Consider the following 24,589-nt stretch of genomic DNA (forward strand, 5'->3'; position numbering starts at 1 on the left):
GTGACTCCCTCTGCCCACCAGGCTTCTGGGGGTGGGACTTCCCTGTGGCCACTTCTACTCAAATGAACGAGGAGGACAGGGGGTCAGCCTGGAGCAGACTCAGTCCCTCCATCCCACGTGTCTGCCCAGCTGCCTCATCTCGGTGCCACCGGCCAAGCGGGGCGGGTGGCCGCAGCCCCGTCCTTGCGCAAGTCCCCAAAACCCACGCCCGTAGCTGGGTGCGTACTCCCAGTTGAGCACGAACGTGGAACTCAGAGAAGTGATTTCTGAGACAAGGCTGATTTTTGAAAGATTATAATTTAGGAAACTCTGGTCCATCTGTTATGCTACCCATTTCAGAGCTCGGCATTTTATTTCTGCATATAAAATACCCCCAGGCACTCCACTTTCATTGTTTTGCTTTAAACTGGGAGCTTTATCATAACAAGGTAATAATAACGACCACAGCAATAAACAGTGTTGGAGTTTGCAAACCATTTTACAGAATTATCTCGTTGGCGACCCCGACAGGGCAGGGTGAGGGGTTATCACGTGCCTTCCGAGCGAGGGAGCAAGGGAAGACGGAGACGCTCCAGAAAACGATCCTGCCTGGAGCACCCCTCGGAAGGCCTGCTGGTTGCCATCCTCCAAAAGGCAGGGGAAGGGGGTCTCCTCGGCAGGCGGGACCCCCACTGGGGTCTCTGTTTTCCCTTCTGGTTTCTTTGGCAGTGAGGGCGTGGCTCTGAATGGGGGCTGTCGGCACGGCTTTCCCCAGCCCCTGCGGGCCGGCCGGGGCTCAGCACCTCATGGCCCCGTGGTCACCTGTGTGTGGGTGGCCCTGCCACTGGGTGGTGATGCACGGGCTGCCCAGGCGTGGCCGACACACACCCCCGGACGTCTGTTTGGCGGGATCCCCGGGCCCTGTTCCGTCTGCTCGGCTGCAGACTCTGCGGTCGCGGCGAGGAGCAGGCTTGCCGGGGGTGGCCGAGTGAGAAGGCTCTTGGAAGCTGAGCATCTGGGACGGCCGTGCATCCCCGAATCACCCACTTCTGAAAAGCAAACGTTTTCCTTGAGAACTGTTTTGCATTTACAGAAAGTTACCACGGAGAGTTTCCGGGGACCCCCCACACCCACCTCTCCTGACAACACCTGCGTTGCTGTGGGATATTGGTCACAACTGATGACCCAAGAGCGATCGATTATTGATTACTTTGTTCAGATTTCCCCAGTTTTTGCCCAGCGTCTGTCTTCTGCGCCAGCATCCTGCCCAGGGGCCCACGTGACATTCAGGCTCCTCTGGGCTACGGACGTTTCTCAGACTTTCCTTGTTTTAAGGAGGACGGAGCAGGTACTTTGGAGAACGTCCCTCAAGTGGGACGTGTCTGGTGGGCCGTGGGTTTGGGAGGAAGACCGTGGAGGACAAGTCACGGCTGATGCCGACTTCAGCCTCTGGCCGAGGTGTGTTTGGGGCTTCTCTGCTCTCAGTCCCGATGTGCAGCCCACACTCGGGGGGGAGCTGTGCTGCCCCGAGCACGGAGCGGCCTCTCTGGTCACCGGGGTCCTCTGTCCTGGAAGCTGCTTTTGCCTCCCGTGCGTTGACTGACCCGATTGCTCTCGTCTGTGTGGACTCGAGGAGGGCGCCTGCAGGCTTTGGGCTAGGACCTGGCGCCCCATGGGCATTGCTGCTCACGCCGCTCCCGTGGCAGGCACGTGGACCGAGGTGTGACTGCTGGGCCGCCGCAGAGACGCTCAGACCCCGTGCGTGTTGTGGCCGCAGTCTGGCTCCGTCTCTGGGCTCTGTCCTGTCTTCCCTTTCTCCTGACCTGTGTTCTCTCGTGTTGTGAGCATGTCAGCCCACACGTTGTCTCCGGGAGCAGGCTCACGGCCTCCCTTCCCTCGCATCCCTCCTGCGCAGTGCCTGATCGCAGCCGTGTCTGTGGGGCCGGGAGCCGATGCTGGGAATCTTCCCGCCACGAACACGCCTGCGGAATCCTGCCGGGAGACGGACGGCCCCCACCCGCTCCACGTCCCTGGTCTCTCGCCTGCGGCGCCACGGAGGCCGGAGTGAAGGTGCATCCTCAAAGGCCCCGTGAGGTCAGGGAGTGGCTCTTTATGAATGCCCGGCCGGCCCCGGCGCTGGGCTGGGGTCTGACTGCCATCTGGTTTGCTGGCTCTGGAGAGACGTGCTCCTGGCTGTCTCTGCGGTCCCAGGGAGAGGGGTGTCTGCTCGGGCACCGCTGACCCCTTGTCCCTCCGCACTTTGTGCTAAGTGACGCGCACACCCCAGCTGGACACGGTTCCCAGGAGGAGCTGTCCCGTCACAGGGGGAGGCTGCCGGGTCAGGTTAGGGCCCAGATGGGGAGGAATGGGGACAATTACAGTTGGTGCTCCTCTGTACCCTGTCCATGTCTGCAAACCCACCCGCTCGCCAAAACCTCCTCATGATCCGCAAACCAACACTTTGTGGCGCCTTCATAGACATTTTTGGATGTGCCAGAGTGGTGGAAATGTGGGGTCTTGCCTTCCTGTCTCAGCTCCTTCTATAGACATGTGGCCAAGAGCTCAGCCAACAAAGAGCTCTGGTTTTTGCATTTTTGTGTTTTTGGTTGGTCACTTTGCTGCTTAAAATGCATTAATTCAGTGTTTGGGGGGCGTCAGGGTGCATGCTGCAGATCACGAGAACAGGCTGCCTGCTCACCAGAGGCAAGCCCCAGAGATTTTTAAATGGATCAAAGTTTCCTTCAACTACAAAACCACTCGAATGATCAAGGTGAGCACCAGTTTCTAAAGAAGACAAAACATGGGTGTTAGCTGGCTGCTCCTGGGTCTGACCTTCCCCAGGAGGTACCCAGACCTCCCCCAATCTACAAGCAGACCCCCCGCCCACCAGGGACCTGCATTTCACAGCCTTGGACACTCTGAAAACCCTACTCCTTCAGAGACACATTTGTGGCTGCCCTTTTATCCTGAGAGCCCTGAGGAACAGGTGACCGGGGTGCTTCCCCAGGAGAAGCCTGGCCCCCCGGCCACCAGAAGCCTGTGGCATTAGAGGCCCCCATGCCACCCTGCTCAGGAAGCCCCGTATCAGATTCTGGAAGCAGGTACCTTGAGGGGAAGTGCTAAGCCGGGAAGCTAGCTGCCCACAAAACTGTCTGAAGCCTTAGACGGAGAGCAGCTTCGCTCCTGCCTGGTTCGCGGCCGTAGCCTGAAGCGGCCCAGCTCCTACTCCTGCCCCCCCCATAAGCCCCCGTGGGGCATTCTCAGGACGGAAGCAGGATTACCTGTGAAAACACACATCAGTGTGATGGTTAATTCAAGGGTCAAGTTGACTGGATCATGGGGTGGCCAGAGATTTGGTCAAACGTTATCCTGGGTGTGTCTGTGAGGCTGTTTCTGGATGGGGTTTGATCCTGGGACTCAGGGAGGCAGACGGTCCTCCCCATCTGGATGGCGTCTTGCGATCAGGGGAGGCTCTGCACCGGCGTGCCCTGCGGGTGCATGCTCACTTTTTCCCCCCTTCGCTCCCGGATGGCAGGGCTCTGGTTCTCTAGCTGGAACAGTGCCCAGCCTGGGGTAAGAAGAGCCGAATCCGCCGACTGAGTTCTACCGGAGATAAGGAACGGTTCAGACGTGCCCTCTATGTATGGCTGATGATTGCTGTGAGTTACACTGAAACCTCGCTGTTGGGGGAGTACCGGAGACCTGGTTTTAGCTAATGAGGAGTCTGAATTAGAGATTCTGTTGAAAAAAACACAGGCAGTTTCATCACATTAAGGAACAGATGGCAACAAAAATATCAATAACTAAGTGCTTCCAAGAAGAATTCCTGCCAGGGGCGCCTGGGTGGCTCAGTCATTGGGCATCTGCCTTTGGCTCAGGTCATGATCCCCGGGTCCTGGGATTGAGCCCCGCATCAGGCTCCCTGCTTGGCGGGAAGCCTGCTTCTCCCTCTCCCACTCCCCCTGCTTGTGTTCCTTCTCTTGCTGTGTCTCTCTCTGTCAAATAAATAAATCAAATATTAAAAAAAAAAAGAATTCTTGCCAGGTCAGTTCTAATGAATAGATACGCTGGTCCTTTATTTTATCGTAAAAATTATTCACTCACAAACAGAAGCTTTAAAAATCAAAACGGTTTGCTCACTCCGCACTGTGATGGATTCCGACCCTTATTTAACAGGGTGTTTTAAATCTATTGCTCTCGAGGGTAGGCTGGGAGCAGCACCGTTTGAGAAATGGAGAGTCCCGACCCCACCGACTGTCTGTGTTCTATCACCCCCAGGCCATTTTAGGACCCTGACACCTGGGCGTCACTGCTTGAGCCCACCTCCTGGTGGGCACCCAGGTTTTGCAGAGGCTGTGTGGTGGGTGACAGGGATGAAAGCTCGAGGCTGGGAGGGGCTGCCAGGCGGAGAGCACAGCTGAGCGCACCCAGGGATCCCACTCGAGGGAGACGTCAGCTGTCAGAACCCAACAGGCTGCATCCCCCCTGACTTGCGAGCCCGCTCACACCTACGTGATCCGCCGTGAATGGCAACTCACCCACCTCCCTGCCGCGCAGACCTCCAGGCCTTGCGTCACTGCGGGGGTCCTCCGCTGCCTGATCAGAGCCCCTGTGTCATAGACACAGCACACCCGCATGCCCACATACCTGCTGATGTCCCTGGAGCTGCGCTTCCCCAGGACCCTGGCGTCTGGGACTCGTCCCCGCCTTCTCCCGCCTCCGAGGCCCACCTAACCCACCCCTCACCCCGTGGGGGCGGCTTTCCTTCTTCTTCTTCTTCATGTTCCCTCTTCTTCATGTTCATTTGGTGTCCTTTGGGGTGAAGATGTTGTTAACGAAACAACAGCGAGATAATAAGGGGCTCTCGTGATTTGGAAGTGTTGATGAGACAGGCGAATGGAAAGGCACAATGAACTAAAATCGACATGACTTTGAAGAGCCACTATGGAAACGGTTGTGACAGCAGCCTCCGTGTGAGGCAGTTCAGATAACCACAGGATAACGGAAGTGAAACAGGATGACAAAAGTATTTGCTTAATCCCAAAGAAGGAAAGTAAAGAGAAAATAAAGCAACAAAGAGCAGGTGGTATAACAACGGAAATAAGAGCGGAAGAGTGGATTGAAATTCAATTATATAAGTAATTCTATTTTATGTCAATGTAAATTGAATTCACACTAGGAACGCCAGGCTTGAAGAGGTTATAAAAGAATAGAAATAAGCTGTACCATGCAAACTTTAACCAAAGAAAGCAGGTTAGCTGAGATAATGTCAAGTTCAGTAGGCATTGACGTGAAGGATAGTGCTAGAGACGAAGAGGGACGATTCACAACGACAAGGACTCCATCCAGGGATGACGTAACAGTTTTAAAAATTTGATGCATCTAATAACTTTACCTCAAATGTATGTAAATCAAAAATCAACAAAATGAAACTAAATAGTCACATCCACAATCATAGTTGGATATTTGAATATACCTTTTCCAGTAACTGAGAACAATCCGAATAACTCAATTACCAAAATATGTCCAGTTGACATCTATGGGGTATTGCTCGCCAGCTTGTGGGATACGTACTCTTGTTAAGTGCATTTACATTGATCATAGGCTGGCCCATAAAACAAGTTTCAATTGAAATAATAAAACATTTTCTGACTACAAGACAATTAAGCTAAAAATCAATAGCAAAAACTCACCTCAAAAAACAATCCTCCAGATATTTGGAAATCAAGCAATACTCTTCTAAATAACCTATGCATCAGAGAAGAAATCAAAATTTAAAATGATTGAAATTTAAAACTATTTGGAACTGAATGATACAGAAAATAACAAAATTGTGGGATTCACCTAACGCCACACTTAGAGGAAAATTTATAGCCTTAAATGCATTGGAAAACAAGAGTGTTTGGAAATCAATAATCTGAGTATACTTTTGGGAAAGTTAGAAAACAGAAAACAAATTCAAAGTAAGCAGAAGGAAGTAAACAGTAAAATAAGACAGAAATCAATGAAATAAAAGCACAGGCATCATTCAACAATGAGAAACCCAATTAACCAAACTGATGTAAAAAGAAAAAGAAAACAGGGATGATGTGTATCTATTAAAGAAGCCGGGTCTATATTTAGAAAGGAAATGGCACACCCATGTGAATTCACCAGTGTAACCCACCAAATACTTAAGAAAAGAAATAGCGCAAATATTAAACAAATTCTCTTGGAGAACAGGAAAGGAGAAAAAACTTCCCAGATTTTTTTGCCATTCACACAACCTTGCTAACAAAACCTTATGAAAATATGAGAGGAAAATTACAGACCAATTTTTCTCTTGAACAAAGATGCAAAAATACTTAGTCTTAGGAAACGTGGAAGAACCTTAAATGTGCGTTATTAACTGAAAGAAGCCAGTCTGAAAAGGCTGAGTACTGTGTGATTCCAACTCTAGGACATTCTGGAAAAGGCAAAACTATGGACATGGTAAAAAGATCAGCGGTGGCCAGGGGTCAGGGGGGTGGAGGCATAAAAAGGCAGAAAATGTAGGATTTTTAGGGCAGTGAAAATGCTCTGTGTGATAGCACAGTGGTGGATGTGCATTATTACACATTTGTCCAAACCCATACAGTGTACAACATAAAGAACCCTAATATGCACCACAGACTTTCAGTTAACTGTCATGTGTCAATATTGGCTCATGGACTAACAATGTACCCCATTAATGCAAGATGTTAGGAATAAGGGGAACAGGATGGTGGGGGTAGGGGAGAGGACAGTGTATATGGGAATTCTGTGTACTTTCTGCTCAATTTTTCTGTAGACCTAAATATGTTTGAAAAAATAAAATCTATAAATTATTTTAAAATCTGTTGTATTTCTGTGTATTAGCAATGATTAAAAAAACAGTTTTTAAATACTTACACCTGCACCAAAACATGATAAAATAACCGAGGACAAAATCAAATCAAAGATGTACGAAGTCTTTTACAAAAATTTACACAACATTATTCAGAGAACATCTAGAAGTCCTAAAGGGTAGAGATATACCATGGTCATGGATGGGGTGTTTAATGCTTAAAGATGTTTAAAGATGTCAGTTCTCTCCAAGGTGTAATCCAGATGGGACTCTCAGCAGGTTGCGTGTGTGTGTGGACATTGAAAAACCATTTCTAAAATGTATATGGAAATACAAAGAGTCAGTAATAGACAATATAACCTTGAAGAAGAACAAAGTTGGCGCAGTACCGATACTGGAAATGGGACTTATTTTTTTTTTTTTTTTGAAATGGGACTTATTTTAAAGCTGCAACAAGGACCAGTGTGGGCTCTTGAAGGAAAACGGGAAGAAATAGGGGCTCCAGAAACAAATTTGCACATAGAGACATTTGACTTACACCCACACGGTGCTCAGCTCCCAGGTGTGCACTGAGCATGGTGTGTACATGTGTTCACCAAAACGCAGCAGTGGGAACGCTCATGGCCTCCACCTGGAGACTCCCCAAGTGCTGTTAGTAACCGTGTGGATAAATAAAGGTGGTGCGTTTGCACAGCAGAATCCAATAAATGTTAATGATAAACAACCTGCAAAATGCACGGCAAGGGGAAGACTCTCCAAAGCGAGGTGCAGCATCGGGAGGAGGAGCCTAGGGTGCGCCCCGTGCTCTGCTGGGTGCTGTCAGTGTTCTGGTTTTGACCTGGTTCTGGTTATGTTGGTAAGGACACAAATGGCCACTATTTGTCACATGTCATAAAAGTTTTCTTAAAAATACAATATTTTAAAAACAGTTGCACTTCCATTCACTCATACCACCTCAATAAGCATTTCAAAACCTACCATTACTTTTAAATGGCTGTGACTTCAAACTACTCGGGGTGAAAGTGAACCTGTTTCAATCGATAGCATTATTTGCTAAGCTCTGAATCAATGTTGTCTCTTTGCTTGGACAAGCTCCCCACGTGTCGAGGGCAGATGGGTTGATGAGGTTGCACGTGGCAAACACGTGCTCTCACGTGACACCAGGGACCATGTTTGCCCAAACATCAGCCTTCTATAGGACCCACGGGGAGCCGGGAGGCCGTGAGGGTGAGACCTGCCCGTGGCACCCAACCTTTGTCAGTTTTTGGCAACTTCGCCTTCATTTTCTACAGAATACAACTCAGGGTTTCTGAAAATACAGCCCAATTGTTTTATCTTTTAAACACTTCTTCATCCAGCTGAGTGCTGTCACATAGGCTCAGCTATGACGTGGATTTGCAATCATTTCAGACAAGGGCTCAGTGGTGTCCCTGGGTCGCTGTGGTGAGACAGGTGGGCAAAATATGCAAGTTGTATTTTTTCCCCGGATTTTAGTTTTTCAGTAATAACAAGACATGCACATCGGAGAACATAGGACAAAACTGTGTATGCACATGGGTCCTGTCCCGATGATGGGGCAGATCCCTCGCCAGCTGCTCATCCCGGGACAGGTGCAGGTGGAAGTGGGATCTTAACCCTATTCACAACCTGGCCAGAGAGAAAGAAGGAGCCGAGCTTTCAATGCTCGCACACGTGGGTTCATTGCTTCAGCATAAAACAGAGGGCCCGCTTGTTTCTGTTACTCAGCAAGGGGAAATACGTCTCCAGAAACCCTCAGAAGGTTGTCTCCGGAGTGGACCAGCGCGGACAACCTCGACCGGCACAGGTGCGGGCTCCAGGGGCTGTCCGACTCCGGTCTGGTTGTCACCATTGTCCATTCCCACCTGCTGTTGCCTGGCTTCTGGGGACAACACTGCACGGACTTGCCTCATTTGGCGTGTGGTTCTCATGACCCGTTCCATGCCCTGTCCTCAACCTCGTCACACGCAGGTCCATGAGGGAGCCACCCCTCCTGATAGCCGGTCCCTCGGAGCCCATTGGTGTCTCAGGCGGGCAGACCTGCCCCCGCGTCAGCTCCCTTGGGACACCCTGTCTCTCAAACACCAGGGACTGTTCCCTCTCTCGAGCCGTCAGCACCGTCTGCCCTCCCTCTCCTCTGGCCTTCGACCCCGTGTCGCCTCATCTGTGGACGTGTCAGCCTTGGCCACGAGGCCACTTGGAGCTCCATGAAGACAGAGTTCTGGCCAGGGTGGGGGCCCGGGAGGTGACAGATGGAAGAAACAGAGGAAGAAAGGGATGGAGGGAGACTCTGTCCCAGGAGGGGTCCTGTGGGAATTTTTGGTGGCCTTGAATGTTTCATTTAGATCTGGCTGATCTTTGCACAAAAGGGGCTGGAATCTGGGTTAGCTCCAGTGAGCACATGCTTTAGCTGCCCACCGAGGGTGTCCGGGCACCTGTGGCCCCGCAAACTGCCTTCACCCGCCCGGCCCACGTTTCCGGCCAGGCCTCGGGCTGGCTCTGCTTTTCCACTGGACGTGGTCCTAGGTCCAGGCTTTGGCCACTGTGTCTGGCCTGCTCCTGCCAAAACCCTGAGGGTGCGGGCCTCCCTGGCAATGGTGTTAGGAGCAGGCCCAGTGCTGGCCCAGGTCCCGAGTTCTGTCTCAATAGGTGGTTTGCTCTGTTTAGAAGAAATTATTTGACTTAGTGAACGCTCTCAATTGTCAGTTCAGTGGAAAGTTATCAAGTTGTCCTGCCTTGAAGAACACATGGAAGCCCAGAATGGACCAGCCTTCCTGCTGCTCTAACGAGAAGATTGCTGGACACCCACGTCCACGGTCTGCGCGGGAGACCCACGTGTCTGCACGGCTCCTCGTGGAAGGAGGCTACGGGGACGCCAGGAGGCGCCCAGATCCGAGGCTCATCCGCCCCAGCGGGGGAGGTGCCCCACCCGGCGTGGCTCCTTCACGTGGTGCCGAAGAGACCCCACTGGAGGGGAGGAGCCCCGTTGCTGTCCCTCTGTCCTCCACGTTGCCACTACTAGCCCATCCACTGGCCGTGTATGGGGTGCTGCTTTGGAGGTGCCACCTGATGCCCCGGTGGCCACTTACTGTGAAAGCCATCCTGACGCCCATCGTTGCCCCACCCACAGCAAACCCAGATCTCGACTCGAAGGACGTCTCCCGTCCAACAACAGCGTTAGCTACCTGGTTGACCACGGCCATTGGGGCCACGGCCACGTCTGCTGTTTTCAGTGATGTTTCCACGAGGACATTTCTAGCATAACAGAGGGTAGGAACGTGGGGATGCCGAGGACCAGGAAGCTGCTATATACATTTTAAATTTAATTCCAAGTGCCCCAAAAGTGTTCACCCCCAGCAACATCTACAACATCTACAACAACAGCTACAGGAGGGCCTGTAGCCGGAGCCGTGAGGACGGGCTTGAGCTGCGGTGCAGAAAACCAGGAAGAGCGAGAACTTAGAGACACAAAATCTGGTGGGTGGTCCTGACTTGGCTGCTGGGGTGGCTCATGGTCAGGCAGGGACCTGCCCCTTCATTTGTGGCTCTGTCATCCTCACCTGGTGGGTTGGCTCCATGTTCAAGATGCAGCCCTCATGTCCTTCCAGAAACCAGCCACTAAAAAGGAAGAAGGTGCATCCCCCTTCCCTAAGGACACTTGCCTGGAGACACATATCCTTCCTTTCTATCTTGAGGCCCTGCCCGGGACCCAGCTCCGTGGCCAAGCAGATGCAGGGAGGCTAGGACGTGAACGTGTCCAGCTAAACACTGGGGATTTCTCTTGTAGGAACAAGGAGGGATGCACATCGCTGGACAATTTGGGGTTTGCCACAGACCCATTCTCCCCGGCCTCTGAGAAAAGGCCCAATGAAAAATTGTGACTTTAACTTGCCTTTTGTTGCTTAGTAGAGCGTTTGAGTACTTCCTCACTTGCCATTGATCATCGGAGTGCCCTCCTCTGAGAATGGTTTGCTTGTGACTTGTTTTCCTGTTGTATGTCTGTTCTGCTTGTTGGATTTTCAGAATTCTTTACATATGCTGGATAACAGTTCTGACTGCTGTGTATGTTGCAAATTTTCCTAGTCTGTTTACTTACTGTCTTTTAGAAGTTTCTGATTTCCATGTGGTCAACTTTATCAGTTGTTTTGTTTGTTAGGCCTTTTCTCTAGTATCTCATTCAAGAAGGACCTTATTCCAAAGGATCATAAACCCACTGTCTTCTATTTGCTTCTAATACATTTGTAGTGTCTCAGTGTTTAGGCCTTAAAGTTTATCTTTGGGATATACTTTTCTCCTCCCAAATGTACAGTCATTTGTCAAATATAATTTATTGAGCAATTTATCTTTCCTCCATGGATTTGGAAGTCATGAAAATCAAGAAATAAATTCTTACACGTACACAGATCTGCTTCACAGATTTTCTTGACTATACTTGTTCTAAAATTTTACAAACTCTGAGTTCTAGGTGGGGTTACACCTCACCCCTTCCTGTTTGCTCTTGTCAAGTATTTCTTGGTTACCTTGTAGTTTATTCCCATGTGAATTTTGGAGATGTGATTCTGTTGAAGTTTTGATGAGGATTACAATGAAATTATAGAATTGACACTTCACACAGTTGAGCATTTCCATTCATGAACATTGTATACCTGTCCAGTTATCTAAGTGCTCATGTCTTGGAACTTACTTTTTCTGTCATGTTTCACTAATACACAGAAAAAAATACGTGAATTGAAACCAAAGGGACCAAAGGGTGACCCCTGTTCTACAGGTGAGGGAAGAGGTGGCAAGAAGGCAGGTGTCGTGTGGCGGCTGTTTCATTCCAAGATGACAGTCATCCACGCTAGCAATGCTGCTGATTGTTACCTGTCCTCTGTGACTTGGGGCTGGCCAGGGTCTCGTCTTCCTGGCTCATGCTTGTCACACACAGGTGTGTTTCTACTTCCGAGGCCTCGAGGTGGCCATTCTGGCAATGCCCAGAGACACACATCAACAGGGACATGAGCTTTATGAATTTCATAATAAAAGACAAGCAAACACTAGGAATATGTGAGGCAGGAACCATAGATGAGAGCACATCATTTGAAGATCAGCTCTTCCCATCCATGGATTACCTCCCACCTCTGTGGGGAGCCTGCAGGTGGGACCTCGACATTTGTAGCAGATGTCTGTCATTTTGTCTTTCTTGCATCCAACTCCATTTCTGCGTTTGGGTAGCCCAGCCCTGAGGGCTCATGGCACAGGCATCCCTGAGTGGAAACCAGGACAGCAGAGGCTTGCTTTGCACATCCGGGTGGCCTGGGGGTTCCTGGACCCCAGCACTCAGGTTCCTGTGGGTCAGTGGCCAGCAGAGGTGAGACATGCAGACAAGAGCTCCAGTAAAGGTAACACCTGGCCAGCCAGGGAAAGGACCCCGTGGTGGCCGGGCGGGTAGGCTCCCTGGAGACACTTTCCCCTCACTAGCTGCCATTCTGCTGCATGGCTGGGGTCCCACAGGTGAGGGGTCCTAGAGTCTTCATATTCTTGTGGCTTTTATTCCTTACATTCACGACGTACCTCTACCTGTGCCCAGCCAAGTCACCTGGCATCTAGACCCCACATACACCTGGTCCAGGAAGCTCCCACCCAGGGGCTCCTGCCACAGAGGGTCCTGCATGGCCCCGGGCCTTCCAGGCATTAGGAGTGGGCCCCCCTCACCAAGATCTGGGTGCAGAGCAGAATCCATTTCAGGGAGGGTGGCCAGGTCACTGGGGGCCCTCAGGGTCCAGTGACTGAGCAGGACCCCTGTCCAAGCTGCTCCTGAAACCAGTCCTTTGCTGGCTTCCAGCTTCCAGCATCCTCGTGCACGTCTAAACCTCACTTTCCAGCCTTCCCGAAAACTGGAGACTACCTGATGTCCTTCCAACGGCTCCAGGGCTTCTGAGTCTGGGCAGAGTTGTTTCAGCTATCCTGAAACCTTGCACACTCTTGCTGCGGTGGGCTGTTAGTGGCTGCCATGTCCACGTCCTGATCCCCGGAAACTGTGAAGGTGACCTTTCTTTAAATAGCAGAAATGTGATTCAGCAGATGTGGCTGAGTTAGGGACCTTGAGATGGGAGATTATCCTGGATTACCCCGTTGGCCCTAAATGCATCTCGAGTGCCCTTACGAGAGGGAGGCAGGGGAGATCAGGTGCACACACGGGGGAGGCCACGTGATGATGGAGACAGGGACTGGAAGGACGCGGCCACAGCCCAGGGATGCCTGGGGCACCAGGAGCTGGAAGAAGCAGGAAGGACCCTCCCTGGAGCCTCCAGAGGGAGCAGGATCTCGACGTCAGAACTCTGGCCTCCAGGCTGGGAGAAGATGAATCTCTGTGGCTTGGGTGGTTCTGGCTCAGGGTGTCTGTGGTGGAGGCCAGATGTCAGCTGGGCTGCAAGAGGGGTGTGGGGGCGGGAGCAGCCGAGGGCTCCCCAAATGCCCTGCAGGCCTCCTCACTCCTCCCGGGGCTGGCTTCCTCCATGCCCCTGGTCTCTGGTCCACAGACTTGTCACAGTATCTACCGCGCTGTGTGCTTTCATTTTTAGGTTATATGGGAGTGTACTGCCATCCACATAGTCAAGTGCACAGACCACTTGTTCAGCTCCTTTCCCATGTGTATGGGGGCCTGTGCGGTCAGCCCCCAGGTCACCCCACCTCACCCCAAGTAAACACCACCCTCCAGAGCAGCGGCTCTTGAACACTGGATTGCACTGGATTAGTCTGCCCACTGGTTGACTCCCGCAGATGGACTCACATGGCACACTCCTGTGCTCAGCCTCCCAGGGACCACCAAGTCCCTGCCTCCTGTGTTCACGCCCTGCAGGTCCCTCCCACGCGGAGCAGTGTGGACCTTTGTGGCCAGTGTGGGAATGGCTTGGCAGCCCCGGGAGGGGTCCCCACGGTGGGGAACTGAAGCCCCTGCCCCCAGCCCTGCAGGTGCACTGTCCCGTAGCAGGTCTGCCGTCCTCATCTGGCCTTCCGATGACCACAGCCCTGACCAGCACCTGCCCCCGTAGCCTTGAGAGGGATACCCAGCCAGAACCCCCAAGGCAGGCCACCCAGATTCCTGACCCACGGAAGCCATGTGAGATAATTAATGTTCATTGCCTTTTTTAGCCACTTTGGGCAGTTAACTAACAGTCAGGAACACGGTATCAACACGCCATCTGGGTGATGCATGTCCATACTTCTCCTCGATACGATGTGTTCATCTGCCCTCCTGGGGTGTGTCCAGTGTCTGGCTGTCACTGGTGAAGCTGCTACAAACATTGTCTATATCCTTCCTTCTTCTTGGCTGAGTACCTGGGAGTGGAATTGATGGGTCCCAGGTCAGGAGCACCTTTGGTTTTATAAGAAACAACCAGATCACCTCCCAAAACAGATGCACCACATGATGTTCCCACCACTGGCGAGAGAGTTCTGGCTGGTGGAGCTCATCCACATGTGATGTTGTCCATCTTGAGTTGTGGCCATTCTATGGGGTGTGTGTGGCAGGACAGTGCTTGGGAGGAGGCTGAAGGCGGCAGGTTCCGGAGGCTGCGAGAGCCACCCTCAGGTGCCGGCGATGCCCCCCAGTGCCGCCATAGGGCTCCTGCTACGTTTGACCCTGAAATTCCCCACTGGGCCTACCAGGTCGGTGCCTCGGGAATATGTGGGACAGGAAAACAGTGTACGGTCCGTGGGCTGGGGGCCGTGATGGGTTGGCTCAGCAGGTGCTCAGTGGGCAGGTGGGGTGTGACATCGGACCCCGTCGGGTGCTGAGCAGGGTGGGACTTGGTCCTGAGAGTCCCTTAGGGTGCAGGGAGAACTCCGTACACGGCGCTCCTCTGTGAGTCTGAGGGCACAGCATGGAGGTGGGGGCACGTGGGGAGCACAGCCCGGGGCCTGGGGCTTCCTTAACTCCGAGCAGCCCTGGGAACGCTTCGTGACGGGATAATGGGCACAATGGGCCGGTTAAAGACGGAGTTGTCTCAAAGGAAGGGAGGAGAAGAAACACTGTGTTTTAGTGAGAATATAATAGCAACAAAATTATGTTCTAAATGGTCTGGCCATTTCCTTGACTACTGGGACTCATTCAATAATTATCACGTATACAAAACAAAAGGAAGACTTCTGCTGAGGTGTCCGTGAAGCATTTATGATTCCTGCGGCGTTTCGCTAAGTGCTGAGTACAGTTACGCGGTATTTCATCGCATGCGTTTTGCTACAATGTCACCTCGGGGCTCAGCGAGTGTTCCTAAGTTTCCTGATTAGAATGAATTTGGCAATGAACTTCTTCCTCTACAAACCTCGTGGGCACTTGTGATCATTTCTAAAATAATGCAGAAGAAGGAATAATGAGTCAGAGTCCACTAACATTTGGGGCTTCTGCAACAGGGGCGAGTTTTATCAATTACGGTCTATTTTAAATAAATGGAGACTGCTGGACTCAGAAGGGTTTTCCTGGTGACCTCCCAGCCGATAGACCTTCCCGTGACCATCAGCCGAGCCCCACGTGTGCGGGGCCACTGAGGTCCTGATCCGGGGACGGGTCTTCAGTGGAGCGAGTGGACAATAATGAGGCCGGAAGGTTCCGAAGCCTCGTTTGCAGAGGACGCTGTGTGGTTCCCCAGAGGACTCTACTTTCAGGGCCGGGAACAGTCACGTCGGTGGCAGGAGGCCTCGGTGCCACGCTTGAGAGCTTTACCTTCCTCCCGTTTGTTTGCCCCAAGCGTCAAGGAATGGCCCATTTAAGATGTAGATACAATCATCCTAAGTGGCTAGTTTGAGACCATTCATGCATTTTGGCTATAATTCTTCAGGGCATTGGAACATTATAAGACGTTTTAATGTAAATTCAAAAGTTTACAGCATTCTCTCCACAAGACGAGGATGCCCGCTGTCCCCTGATGCTCTGACCCCACTCCTCTTGTCCCCAACTCCTGCTTGCTCTTCACAAGTATCTGATTTGTCTCAGTAACAAGTATTTACAGTAATCTGGAACCGTACAGTGGCTTTTTGAGGCTCTCGTCAGCAGACCTAGTGCAGAGGGGCATGATATTTTCCTGTAGAAGGGGTTAGTTTTCAAGGAGAGTCACCAGGCAGGTGGCAGGTGACAGAATGCAGCCCGGACAGGATGTGGGGACCGCAGCCCCCTGTCATCCCTGGAAGGCATGGCCTGAGCCGGGGCCCCAATGATGACCCCACAGGCCCCAAATGTCCCTCCGAGAGACAGGCTGCCCCGTCTGCCTGGGGCTGTCTTGGTTTTCGCACGGAAGTCCCGCGTCCCGGGAAAACTCCCCATCTGGTGCAGCGGGATGGTGGGTCCTGCCGGCTCAGAGCCAGACCCCGGTCTCAGCGGGGAGAAAAGCACAGCTTCCTCTGCTGTTGGGACCGCCGCGCTGGTGCTCACCGGCCTCCGTGGTGGGGAAGTTGAGAGGAAGGGCTGTCTCCAAGAAGTCTTAGGAAAGAAAAAGGTGCTGGAACCAGAGTTGAGCGGCTTTTAATCAGCCTGAACCAAGAGGGAGCCACTCGCTCTGTCACATGCTCTGTGACCCAAGTGGCCTCATTTGGGGAAGGGTCCCCATTTCTTCTGAGGGAAGGATGCTCTTCCTCACCTGGGGGGGTCATGCTGGTGACAGGGTGGTCTTTCTTAGGGCAAGACCCCACATCCCCCGGTTCTGTCCCCCAGGACTTTGCAAAGGGGAGAAACACAGCCTTCCTTGACCCCCCCCCAGGGCACTGGTGTGTGGACGCCCATGTTCCCCTAGCCTACTCGGTCCCCGGGAAGTGGCCCCCAACACATGTGACCCAGGACAGCAGGTATTAATGACACAGACACACTTCTCACCCCAATGACAGCATGTTTACAGACTCCAGACAATCAGTGTGTGATACCGAACCGTCGAAAGAGACGCCGGTGTCCCCCGTCCCCAAGAATTCATACCTGCAATGTTGTCTCTTAGTGAATCGAGTAAGTAGAGAGAATCACAGCAGACCCTTGGCTGGCTGCCTGCCTCTGGAAGGACTGTGCATTGTCCTGGCCTCGAATTTTCTTTCTAAAACCTTGCAAATAGAATGTTGGGTCAAAAGTAAGACAACCAGGCTCACGTGGAGACAAGCATACATGTAAATGAGAGAAAGAACAGCAATCAGACGTCTACACACGTGTTTGGCACACAGGGGTTCCCAGATGTAGATTTGGAAGTGACATTAGTGACATTGTTCAAGGACACGGAAGACAAAAAAGACAAGATTAAGAATTGCAGCAGAGAAATAAAAATTACAATAAAGGAAATTCCGAAACAAAAAATCACAATAAGCAGAATTTATGGACTCAGTTGGTGTGTTTAGCATAGTTCAGACGCAGTTGGGAAAACACTGATGAACTGGACTCAGCCGAAGGGAGTCACAGAAACAGAGGACACATGGGGGTCGGGGAGCAGGGGATGCTCGAGTCACTGGGGCTCCAGAAAGCAAGGGACAGTGCAGGACCAGTGACCAGTGTTTGGAGAGAGGCGGCGGCGGTGGACTCCCAGGTTTGGGGAATGATGAACGAGGTGCTGGCTCCTGGCTCTCAGGCACCTTCCACACCATCCGCCATCCGTGCAGACATGGTCCCCGCGCTGCTTAGGATTCCAGCCCCCTGACGGGGAGCAGAAGGGCTGGGGGGGGGCCATGGGCACCTCTGAATCCATCCGTATTTGTACTGTTAGTGATGGCCGTGCTCTGAATGTGGGGGTCTCCTCGAAACTCAGAGTTTGAAACCTACCCCCTCCCCAGGGATGGTTTCAGGAGGTGGGGCTTTGGGAGGTGAGGGGGAGCCCTCGTGAGGGGGACGGGTGATTGGAGTCCTCGAAGGGGAGCCCCTGCCGTGCCCGTTGTCCCCTCTCCCACGAGGGGCCCCAGCGAGAGCTCGCCTGGCGTGCGGGCACCCTGATACCCTGATCTTGACCCCCAGCCCCCAGACCTGTGAGAGACAAGGTGTGTTGTCTATGGGCCTGCAGTGTTTGTGACCCCAGACCCACAGGCCCTGCGTGCCCTGGAGCTGTTTCCTGCTCGTCGCTCTTGCTTCGTCCACGTGGAGGCTCTTCCCCGAGGGGACCTTGCCTGGAGCCGGGTGCCCCGCGGGGCCGCAGCTCTGTCACCTGGGCTGCTTGCTCCTGCTTGCGGTTGCGTCTGAGCATGGCGACAGGGACACTCAGGCTTGATGCCCCGTGGGAGCCACGGCCCTGCACGTGACCCAGAGGGTGGCCAGGGGCACGCAGTGGGGAGACAGGGCTCCTCCACCCCGCACAGGTGGGTGTGAGGTGGGCGCACGTGGACATGGAGCGTGGACCCTCTTCTGTGTGGCGGGCATTCGAGGAACCCAGGCGAGCCCAGAGAGGTTACCCTTCCCTGGGACCCAGGGCATCGTGACCCTCGGGCACACTCGAGAAGGGGGCTCACAATGCTGCTCAGCTGGGTTCCTGAAGACGTTGCCAACGACACGGTCTGTGCTTTCATCAGGAAAACAGAGTGTTCACCTCTGTGCGGGATCTACGGTGTGTGAGGACGGGGCTGGCCCGTGCGGGGCGCTTCTTCCTCGGCGTCACCCTCGCTGTCTCCTTGCAGGGAAGCTGGCTCCGCGCTCCTGCCGCGGCCGTGGGTCTTAGGCCCCGCCTAGGCCGTCTGATACCAAATCCACGCGAATTTCTCCACCGTCCTTTGGGCTCTGGTTGGACACTCACCTGTTGTGGGGAAATGATCCAAAGAGCGCGAGGTGCTCGGGTCACGGGGAAAGACTCTGGGTTTCAGGGAGGCTCGCTGGGCACCCAGATGGGGCCCTGAATGTGACCAGCTCCCCGCAGTCCGCAAGCGACCGTCCTGGCGTTTTGGGTGGTGTTTAGCGGACTCTGGTCCCACCCAGGGCACGCCAGCCGCCGCGTTCTCGGCTTGACTGTTCTGAAAGTCGCACCCTCTTTGGGGCCGGTGACCCTCCGCTCAGCCTGAATGCTCCGGGGAACAAGTGCCCCGCATCTGCAGGGACATTTCTTCCTGCTCCAGGTGCTGCTTCAGCGGGTGGAGGGCCCTTGCTGTCATCTCGACCTGCTGCCCCGCCAGGCGAGGTGGGCTTGGCTGGTCGGGGGTCTGGAAAGGATGCTCTGTGCTCTCTGCTTGTGGGGCGACCCCTCTCCGGGGAGGCCGCCGGCTCCACTCAGGTGTCCCTGGGAAGGTCCTGGGCTCTCGCCTTAAGCCACGGCCTTTGAGCTGGCCTCCATCAGGGGCACGTGCGCGTCTGCGGCCCCACCCGCCGCAGTCCTGTCTCACTCCTAACCGTCCAGAGTTCTGCAGGAGCGAGAGCATTAAAAGGTACATTTTAAAAAGTGTGACGTGTCAAAGAATTTGTTAAACTCACTGATTTCCAAGACAACCAATAAGGTCTTAAAAACTGGTTCAAAGGAGAACACACGGGAATATTGATATAAATTTATTAAACAATGACTCAGTGGTCAACATCCAGAGAGTGAGTGTCAAGTTCACAGACAAGATTCTTTTGCATCTCTATAGACAAGAATTATGTGCATTGCTCTCAGTTTCCCATATCTGAAGAATCCTAAACAGCTCAAATACGAAGAAAGGTGCAAATAACCCAGGAGGATAAGCCGGACAGGGCTCCAGTGAGCTGCGTTTTCAGTTTCAAGTTCTTTCATGACTTTTCTGGACATGTTACGGGTTTGGGCGGTCCACAGGCTGGCCCGCCAGAGCCTTAGGGCCGTGGGTGTGCGGTGGGTCGTCCGCGGGAGCCTTGGCTCTCTCGCAGACTGGGCGCCCGCCTCTCTCCCCCGCCGGGGGCCCCCGCCCTGCCCTGCTCTGCGCCGCCGAAGCCAGCCTCCCGCTCTCCCCGCCTTGCTCTGCCGTACCCCTGCCCGTCATCCCTGCATTAACCCCCTCCCCCTGGTCCTTGTGGGCGCTGGCCGGCCGGCTCTGCTGTTCTGCGGTTCCATCTTCCTCGTGGACCCTCCCGGCTGCTTGCTTCCTGCTGGGAAGACCTTCACTGCGGAGATGAGCCCGGTGTCTGTGCGGCGGGGCCCTCCCTCCCCGGAACACCCTCCCCGGGTTCCCAGCATCCCAGACGTATTCCGATACGCAACTTCAAGCTGTTAAGTCACCGGTCCCCCCAGTTTGTTCTGGAAATTACTGATGACATCGTTCCTCAGCCTGGTCAGGGACGCTGTCCCTATCAACAGGTGGTAGCATCTGCCGTGTGGACCCCAGCCACTCCGCGGCCACAGTTAGAGGGATGTGGGCACCAGTGGTGACCGTTCCCGCAGGGGACGGGGCTGTGGGGCTGGTGAGCCCGTGTCTTAGGGTCACATGCACCCTTGGTGATCGGCCAAGAACTGGCTGCCGGAATCCAGAACCTGTTGAAACGTGACTCCCCTAACAGTTAACTCTACCCGCGGAAGCCCGAGTCTCCAGGCTAACCTCAGTCCTTGCCTGGACGTGTCACTTCAGTTCTGGTTTATTCGAGAGCAAGAGTGCTGTTAGTGTCAGGACCGTTTGGTGTATAGGGTTCTTCAGAGCCGAGGTCCGTGATTCCCTCCCCTCCCTCGCTTCCTTGTGAGCGATCGTTCCTGACGTGGCGTCCCCCGAAATCCCGCCTGGGTGTGACACATTGCTCTAGTCACGCTAACCAGCCGCACACTTAACCTGTCGGGACAGGCACGGGGTGCAGCAGGGACGCCTGAGTCAGGAGCCGGCTTCGCGCGGACGGCTGTCTTGTTAGTCATTGAGGGGAGATCACCCCTTCCAGCCTTGCAAGCAAGCACGGGCCCATGGAGCCTGGACGGACGCGTGAGGGCTTAGGGCAGCGAGACCGGGAAGCCCCCACCTGCCCGGCCGACCAGAGTGGAGCAGGGGGCGGAGCTGGACGCCGCACCCCATCCGTGCAGTATGTCCACGGAGGAAGGAAGGCCACGGCGGGGGCCCGTGAGTCCCCAGCCACACGCTGGCGCCGTCCTGCCCGGGGTCCCCGACCCCTGCCCACCTGCCCTCACTCCCTGTCGGTGTCTGGCAGGGGCTCGCAGCCGACCCTTCCGTCTGCCCGCCTCTCTGTGAAGCTGGGGTGTGAGCACCCACCCCCCGGCTACTGCGGGGTCCCCCACGGTTCTCACACTCCATAGACCCCAACTTCTCCCCGGCTCCCAAGGCCGCAGGAAGCTCAGGGCCTCCAGGTCGTCCTGACCCCCGGCCCCTGTCTCTGCCCTGGTCAGTTCTGCTCACGGAGGCCTGGACCCCAAACCTGGCCCCCACGATTTCTCCCGCGCCTGAGTCCACACTCACCTTGTGAGGGCCCGTGACCCCCTGAGGGGGCCGGCGGGCGGGGAGAGGGCGTTGACACCGCAGAGGAGCAGGACCCCGTGGCCGAGCAAAGGGCACGCTGTGCCTACCGAACCATCTCCGCACCGGGCCGTCCCGGGAGGCTGCAGCCGCTGCCCCCGGCTGGGCCCTCACCACTTGCACAATGCCCGTAACCACCTCCTCTAGCGGAAGAGGCCCTGTTCCTGGGTCCAGCGGCTGGGCCGCGGCCCGTCGGTAGGACAGAGGCCTTCGGGTCCTCGGCAGACGCTGCCATCAACAGACAGGTGCACAACCCTCTTAACTGGTTCGAGGTAATAAGCATTTTTCCTTTCTATTTTTTGACTGAAACCCTAAAAAAACCCAAGAAACCAGAATGAGCAGACAAACAAGACTTGCACACAGAACCATGAACATTACGAGGTTTCACTCCTCACCCTTGTCCTGGGGAGGGCACAGAGAACCTCGCAACCACCTGCCTGAGGACAGACAACGGCTGGTTTTTAATTCCACCTGCTTTCCAGGGCCCCCAAGGATGGCACCCTTGGGGCGGCTCCCGGAACCCCCACCAGAATGGACTTCCAAGGCCTCAGCCTCCTGGCCAGTTCTCTTGACTCTTCCTGTTCCCGTGGGGACAAAGCCTGCCAGCCCCCAGTCTACCTGCATTCCTGGCTGTCCCATCTTTGCTCCCCCACCCCAGGCCCCCGGGAATGCTTGGGGGACTGCTTTACCCCAGCTGAGAAGGTCCTTAAAGTCATGATGACGGTTGGGTGTGAACCTCCACATCGAGGGAGATCCAGCAAATTTCCCGCCACGCAGTTTTCCTGTCTAAGCCTCAATCCCTGCTTGTCTCTGACTTTCAGAGTCCAGGGCTGCACGGGCTGCCAGGGCCTGGGGTGTGCCCGAGCCGGGGTCTTCTGTTCCTGCAAGCCCTCCAGTGACCCCAGACAGCAGGAGGTGGGTCCCGGGTTTCTCAGCCCTCCCAACAGCCTTGGTCCTATTTGTATGTGTTGATTTTTACTGGTTTTGGATCCTCTGGGTGTTGGTCGCGTTGATTTTGTGACCAGCGGGCACTGTGCCACACTCCTGTTTCGGAATTTGCTGGGGCAAAGGTTTTGGCCAGGAGGGTTGGTGAGGGCAGGAGGCCTCTGCCGTCCGCAGGTTTATGAGCTACTGAACTCCAGTCGTTTTTCCCTGGAAGCCAAGCTCCGCGTCGTCTGCTTTTAAGGCAGCACAAGAAGTGAGCGGAACGAGCGGGGTCGCCATCGAGCTGCGTGATGGCCCCACAACCTGATTCCCGCAGGCTTGGCCTGGCCCCTGTCGATGAGCGTCCGCTGAACGGCCTCGTGTGCAAGGACAGTTAATGCTAATTCCAGGGACGCCTGGGTGGCTCAGTCGTTAGGGGTCTGCCTTCGGCTCAGGTCATGATCCCGGGGTCCTGGGATCGAGCCCCGCATCGGGCTCCCTGCTCGGCGGGAAGCCTGCTTCTCCCTCTCCCACTCCCCCTGCTTGTGTTCCCTCTCTCGCTGTGTCTCTCTCTCTGTCAAATAAATAAATAAAATCTTTAAAAAATGCTAATTACAAATATTATTATTAGGTTTAATTGTCCTCATCCTTATTTATTAAATAAATGGCACCTGGAAAATAACTCTGTTCTCGTGTGGCAGAATAACCCACGACAAAGGCGTCAATAATAAAGGAACTGATAACACAAAGAAGAGATTTCTTGGAAATGTCTTAACAACCAGCGGATTCAACCAAGCGAAGAGGGTGTCGCCGAGTGAGAACCCTCTGCTCGGCGCTGCTGCCTTGACGGGTCTGCTGGTCTCGGTTCAGGGGGCTTCCTGACCTTCTAGCAGCCTTGGGCGGCGCAGCAGTGGCCTCCCGCGTCGAGTCATGACGAGAAACCGCCCGGCTTTCTGTGCGGACTCGCGCTTCCTGGGGGGATTTGCACATTTACTCGGCGCGGGGTAGGGACACGGACTCTCATCTCTTACTTGGAGTCACCCCAGGATCAGAAATGACAGCAGTTAAGAGGACAGCTGCTACGTCGGTAGTTGAGAGAAGTGTTTTCCTTTGGTAAAGCCATTGAGAAATCTATACAGAAAAAAGGAAGGAAGGAAGAAGGGAAGCAAAAACGGAAGGAAGGAAGGAGGGAGGGAAGGAAGGAGGGAAGGAAGGAGGGAGGGAAGGAGGGAAAGAAGGAAGGAGGGAAGGAAGGAAGGAGGGAGGGAGGGAAGGAAGGAAGGAGGGAGGGAGGGAAGGAAGGAGGGAAGGAGGGAAGGAAGGAAGGAGGGAAGGAAGGAAGGAGGGAAGGAGGGAGGGAGGGAAGGAGGGAGGGAGGGAGGGAGGGAAGGAGGGAAGGAAGGAAGGAGGGAAGGAGGGAAGGAAGGAAGGAGGGAAGGAGGGAAGGAGGGAGGGAGGGAAGGAGGGAAGGAGGGAAGGAGGGAAGGAAGGAGGGAGGGAGGGAAGGAAGGAAGGAGGGAGGGAAGGAAGGAAGGAGGGAAGGAGGGAAGGAAGGAGGGAAGGAGGGAAGGAAGGAGGGAAGGAGGGAAGGAAGGAAGGAAGGAGGGAAGGAGGGAGGGAGGGAGGGAAGGAAGGAAGGAGGGAAGGAGGGAGGGAGGGAGGGAAGGAAGGAAGGAGGGAAGGAGGGAGGGAGGGAGGGAAGGAAGGAAGGAGGGAAGGAGGGAGGGAGGGAAGGAAGGAGGGAAGGAAGGGGCCTTGGGAAGGTGGATTTGCTGTGTCAGCCCCGCTGAGCCATGGGCGCGCAGACACTTGGCCAAACATTGTTATCCTGGGTGTGTCATGATGCTGTTTTTGGATGAGGTTAGCATTTGAATGGGTGGACTGACTAAAGCGGATTGGTCTTCCCAGCGTGAGCGGGCCTCATCCCACCCCGGAGGCTTGGCTGGTCAGAAGGGCTGTGAGCTGGAGCTCCTCCTGCCTGACGGCCTTGAGCTGGACACTGGGCCTCTGGGGCCTTCGGACTTGAGCTGACACGTCAGGTGCTCCTGGGCCTGGGGCCTGCTGGCTCTCAGACGGGAGCCCCTCGTCGGCTCTCCTGGCTCTCCAGCGTGGGAACAGGTACAGGGGCAGGTACTGGGACTCTGCCTCAGGGGCCACAGCCCGAGGCGGGTGGACCACCTCGTCAGCGTGCAGGCCTTGTCAGCGTCCACAGCCGCGTGCGCCGGCTCCCTAGAGGAGCGCTCTTCCTACGGGTGCACACCCTGTCGCCTCTGCTCCGCGGGGATTAGCACGTGCTCTGTGTGCACGTCAGAGAAGAGGTCCGAGTCTGCGCACGAGCGGCTCGGACGCACCTGCCTCAGGTCCTGGTTCTGGGAGGTCACCTGACCTCTCGGACTTGGTCCCTCTCCTGGAGCGCAGGTGACAGTGGTGCCCACCACAGCTCCC

The sequence above is a fragment of the Halichoerus grypus genome, chromosome 2 (genome assembly GCF_964656455.1).
Source record: "Halichoerus grypus chromosome 2, mHalGry1.hap1.1, whole genome shotgun sequence".
Lineage (NCBI taxonomy): Eukaryota > Metazoa > Chordata > Mammalia > Carnivora > Phocidae > Halichoerus > Halichoerus grypus.